This window comes from Myotis nattereri (genome assembly GCF_964212035.1).
Source record: "Myotis nattereri genome assembly, chromosome: 12".
Lineage (NCBI taxonomy): Eukaryota > Metazoa > Chordata > Mammalia > Chiroptera > Vespertilionidae > Myotis > Myotis nattereri.
In genome coordinates, this window is record NC_138087.1 from 66,629,358 (window position 1) to 66,635,357 (window position 6,000).

A 6,000-nucleotide genomic window follows, 5' to 3' on the forward strand; every position below is an offset into this window, starting at 1 on the left:
GACAGTCGCTTAGGCTTCTATCTATCTATCTATCTATCTATCTATCTATCTATCTATCTATCTATTCTTGTCTGATTGATATGACTAAGATTTCCAGTACTATGGTGAATAAGAGTGGTGAAAGTGTACATCCCTGTCTTGTTCCTGTTCTTAGGGAAAATGGTTTTAGTTTTTGCCCATTGAGTATGATGTTGGCTATAGGTTTGTCATATATGACCTTTATTATGTTGAACTATGATCCTTCTATTCCCACTTTGCTGAGAGTTTATTTTTTTAATCTTTATTGTTGAAAGCATTACATCTTTCCCCCTATTGACCTCTTCTAGCCTATCCCCAACCCCCACCCCAGGCCTTCACCATGCTGAGAGTTTTTATAAAAAATGGGTATTGCATTTTGTAGAATGATCTTTCTGCATCTATTGATATGATCATGTGATTTTTGTCTTTCAGTTTGTTTATGTGCTATATTTGGATTATTGATTTGCAAATATTGTACCAGCCTTGCATCCCTGGAATAAATCCCATTTGGTCATGGTATATGATCCTTTTAATATATTGCTGGATCCAATTTGCTAATATTTTATTGAGGATTTTAGCATCTATGTTCATCAGGGATATTGGCCTGTAATTTTCTTTCTTTGGAATGGTTTTGGAATTAGGATAATGCTGGCCACATAAAAACACATTGGAAGTATTCCTTCTTCTTGGATTTTTTGGAATACTTTAAGGAGGATAGTGTTAGTTCTTTGAATGTTTGGTAAAACTCCCCTGTGAAGCCGTCATTGGTGATTATCATATGAGAAAATTATTGCAAATGTGAAAGCTAAATGGTGATTTTTCTATTTTGATCATCTCTTATTTATTTATTATTTGTATTGTCCTAAAAGAAGAAACTTATTCTTATCCTACATTTGTTAGTTTTTTTATTTATTCACTTATGTTATTATGTATTCATGGATTCTTATTCTCTGAGTTACAATCCATTACTGTTGTTTTTCATTTTGAAGCTTTGGGTGAGTTCATTGTTTTCAAGGATTCTGAATGGTCTCAGAGAAGCCAACTGGGAAATATATATAAAAGAAACACAGGAAGGAAAAACTAGAAACTAAGAAACTAAAGGTATGTTCATCTATAGGAGGTAGGTCAGGAGGGGGACAGAAAGAATGGGGATGGGAACAGTATAGATGTTGATATATAACATATAAATTGCAATATACTTATACATTTTAAAACCCATGATTTCGAGTTGGTATCTCCAATTCTAGTTGACACCATATTGTCCTTCCCAGCTTCTCCTTTTCCATGTACAGAGCGCCTTTCCCCAAGAGTGAGAGTCACTACATTCTCCTCAATATTTACTTATTTACTGAATCTTTGGCTACATGGTGAGTTGTTTCAGAATCTGGAGCACATATCACTGTTAATAGCACAAAGTAAAGATTAAAAACATTGTTTTCAGTGTTTTATTTTTAATTGAGAGATATAGATAAATTCTGGGTTTAGTAATTAAGGTACTTATTTAATTTTCCCTCTTAACTCTAAGTTTGGGGTTAATTTAAAACAGAGTTAGGTTCATTTCATTTGTTTTATTCTATTTTGCTTTATTAACCACCTTTACTATTCACGTTTTACTTACAAAAGACAACATAGTCAAAACTACACAAATAATTCTACTCATCTCCCTATCTCTTCTGCCCCAACTCCTATAGGTAAATAATCTCAATTGTTTCTGATTTATTCTTCCTGTGCTTCTTTCCGCTCAAATGGGCAGACACATGTATATTTTATTCCCCTTCAATTTTACATAAGAAGTAGCATGCTATAAATACTCTTTTACACATAGCTTTTTTCATTTAGCAATATATTCTAATATTTCTCCACAATGATTTATAGATATCTTTGTTCTTATTTTCCTCACAGTTGAAAAATACTCAGTTGATATTTTATAGAATTTTCTTTAGTGGTCATAAAATAAGATATTGCTGCTAAGTGTCCTAAGTGCCACTGTTTTGTATGCCTCAAATGGCTAAAAAAAGAAAGAAGTGACCTCTGCATGCAGCACAAAAAGGAATTAATAAAACAATAATAATAATGTATGATTCACAAGTTAATAGAGGGAAAATGGAATTTAAAATATGTATTTAATTAAAATGGAGGAAGACAAGAGAGAATATATGTAAAATAGATATATTAAATAAAAAAGAGTAATATGGGAAGTATAAATTCAAATGCGTTATGATTACATTTGTTGCCCATAGACAAAATTCTCCAGAAATATAATAATTGTTGCTTTACATAAAATGAGAAAAATACAGCATTACCTTTTTAACAATGCACACCTCACAGATATAAGGACAAAGAAAAGTTTAAAGTGACGGAAAAGAAATACCATGTAAACACTAACCATAAGAAAGCTGCATCTTTACTGCCTATACTATCTAGTACATATCTAGAACTCTATCTGTATCTGTATCTGTGTAAGTATCTATATTCATGGATGTAAAGTATATCTATCAGAAGTAGATGAGGTGTTAAGGTAGGACCCATAACTAGAATGTGATCTTAATTATAAATGAAGTAGTGACCTCTTAAATGCATTTTTAAAATGTTTCTCTCTCTCTCTCTCTCTCTCTCTCTCTCTCTCTCTCTCTCTCAACTGCCTTGCTTTGTAGCACAACCCTATTTTCATAGTGTAATTATTCTTATCATGGCTGACTATAGTCATGATGTTATTGATTGTGAGTTGAGAAGAGATGTACACAATCAACTCAAAGCCAATGAAAGCCAGCATCAAAAAATTATTTTTTAAAGAAGAAAAAACTGAAAGTAAGCTCAACAAAAGCGGATCATGATGCTAAATAAGTGAGTCTGCTATACCATAACATAAAATACATGTAAGCAAAAACTGACATATCGTAAAACAGAAAGGGAAAAATGCACAATTATAATTACACAACGTTTTGCATAAGATTTTTGCACAGGTCTTATAAGATGATGAACAAGCAAAAAATGTCAATTAGGAATAAAGAGTAATTAACCATCTTAGTTTCAAATGTGACTTAGTGTATATATGACAATACTTATAAATGACAACAGAATGCATATTTTATTAAAATTTAATGGATATGTCAACCACACAATAATTTTAGGAGATCTACCTCACTGTGCTCCTGACTGCAACAAGAGGATTTAGTGATTACCAGTTAAAGAACTTACCCTATTGACACACATGTCTAAGGCCTGTTTTATATCTCTGTTCCTCAGGCTGTAGATGAAGGGGTTCAGCATGGGGGTAACTACCGTATACATGACTGAAGCAATTATGTCTTTAGAACCCCATGATGAGGAGGAAAAGTAAACACCTGCAAATGTCCCGTAGTATAAAGACACCACAGAGAGATGGGAGCCACAGGTAGAAAAGGCTTTATAGAGTCTCTTAGTGGAGGGCACCCTCAGGATGATGGTCCCTATACAGATATAGGAGCCTAAAATAGCACATGAAACCAGGAAGAAAATCATTCCTCCCTCAGTGAACAGGACCAGCTCATTGAGGGAGATGTCAGAGCAGCTCAGCTGCAGCAGCACAGTGAGATCACAGAAGAAGTGGGTGATGATATTGCGGGCACCGAAGGACAGGCGGACCAAGAGGAGGGTATGAAAAAGTGCATGGACAGAGGCAGCCATATAAGATCCAGCCACCAGCAACATGCACAGCCCCTCCCTCATGATGGTGGTATAGTGCAGAGGGTGACAGATGGCCACGTACCTGTCATATGCCATCCCTGCCAGAAGGAAACTGTTAACACTAGCAAAAAGTATGAAGAAATACAACTGAGAAATGCATCCCACATAGGGGATCGAGTGTTGCCGAGTCTGAAGGTCCGTGAGCATCTTAGGGACAGTGACAGATGAAAAGCAGACATCAGTGAAGGCCAAGTGGCTGAGGAAGAAGTACATGGGCGTGTGCAGGCGAGAGTCCAGCCTGATGAGCAGGATGATGAGCAGGTTGCCCAGCACCGTGGTCAGGTACATGCCCAGGAACAGGGTGAAGAACATGCCCTGCTGCCCTGGCGGGATGGGGAGCCCCAGGAGGAGGAACTGGGACATGCTGCTCTGGTTCTCAGGCCTCATGCTGCTCTTCTGTCTGCTGGGGATGAAGAAGGTGTGGGGATTCTCAGGAACCTAGAAAGAAAGATCAGAACCATCACATCTTATACCATCATTTTCTGGGAAAACCATTTAAAAATTTTTATATTAATTTCTCACACCTGTGGATGTATGCATCTTTCCTTTACTGTAGGCTGGCTCCAGGAAAACATTGGAACCCCATGTAGTCAACAAGACCTCATTACAAAGAAGCAAGAGTGTGTTCACTGTGTCATTCACCATGATTTATTGAACATGGAGTCAGTGTCAGGACCTCTATTAAGGACTGATATGCAGTAGTGAATATGAGAAGCAAGGTCCCCACTTCTATGAGTTTAGGTCTTGATGAGCATGGAGGGATCATTTCTACACCAGCCCAGAGCGAAACCATAATAATTCACCCTGGCAGAACTAGAAGGTGAGCCCCTGAAAAACTGTCAGTTCTTTCTGCTTTGAAGTGCTGAGTGGGCGTTTGTGGAGCATTATCCCATTGAACCTCAGCTGTAAACACAGGGACAAGCTAGAAATGGGTGGCCATTGAAACCACTAGATGCCTGAAAATCTCCAAAACAGTCCACGAACTATGTTTCATAATAATACTGAGCATTTTGGTGGCATAAACACTGTGCTGAACATGAGGTTAAAGGCTTTATCAAGTTTCCTAAGTAAATCTAACATCAGCTTTACATTTCCAGATTAAAAATCTTCACAGGTGCACAGGGAATTCTGTTAGGAAATAGAAATATAAGGGATATAATTTTACACCATTTTTCTAGGTCAGAAAGTAGCAAATATTCTTTAATGGAGTTAGTAGTATTGTAATGACTTTGTATGGTGACTTGACTGTTACAAGACTTTTTGTGGTGATGGGTATATAATTGGTCAATCACCATGCTGTACACACCTGAATCTAACATATTATATGACCACTTTAAGAATAAACGTAAAGGAGAAAAATGATCAAATATTGACTACTTCATGCAGTTTAGTCTAATATGTCTGCATGATGAGAACCTGTGCTCTTACCCACTCCCCATGAAACTTCCCTCTTCATTGGGAACACCCTTTGCTAATTTAGGGTTGACAATACTTCACATTTTCTTAGATCCCTACCTAGAGAGCTCGCTTCATTTATAATGGTCTGTTTTTCAATTAACAAAACACCCTTACATTCATTACCATTTGCTTACATGTTTATGAGGCAAGTGTCATTCCTTTCTTCACTTTGTAGATTGAAAAGAGAGGCCAGTGAGTTAAGTGACTTTCTCCAGGTTCGCCACGCCAGTGGGTGGCAGTCCTGCACTCTGACTTCACACAGCATGACACCTAATGTTTCTTAGCCTGGACATTAAGTGAAAGTGTTACCAACCTCTGAGTGACACTGTCACACTCAGGTATGTGAGAAGCACAGCAGATCCACTTCAGACATGGAGGTTCTTTGGAGCTTGGTTAGCTCAGCCAGTGGTGCCCCAGGAGAAGGTCTCTGCAGGAAATATTTGAGGTCATAGGGGCAAGTTGGAAACCCCAGACACATATTCAAATCACACACACACACACACACACACACACACACACACTGCCGATTTGAGAATTTTATTGAACTGTGATCATGTTCCCATCCTAAGGGAAGGATAGCCAATATGGGGTTCAGCTCAAAAACACTCATAGACATACATACAAGTCATAATAGACACACAAAGCGAGACATACACACCACTCAGTGATGGACCACTCACTCACACACACTCTCAATGCACATCAACACACCTGGCTCATGACACACCTGGTAAACACTTAATCCCCGCATATGCATAACTCATGCACTATACACATACATCACCAAAACACACAAAA

The 6,000-nt window shown here is 37.6% G+C and overlaps 1 pseudogene across 1 annotated transcript; it reads right to left on the bottom strand.

The window, feature by feature from the left end:
• Positions 1 to 3,196: 3,196 nt before the first annotated feature.
• LOC308527922 (olfactory receptor 1J4-like) lies at positions 3,197 to 4,131 on the bottom strand (annotated as a pseudogene). Its single transcript has one exon. The product of its transcript is annotated as an olfactory receptor 1J4-like (transcript).
• Between the last annotated feature and the right edge of the window lie 1,869 nt (positions 4,132 to 6,000).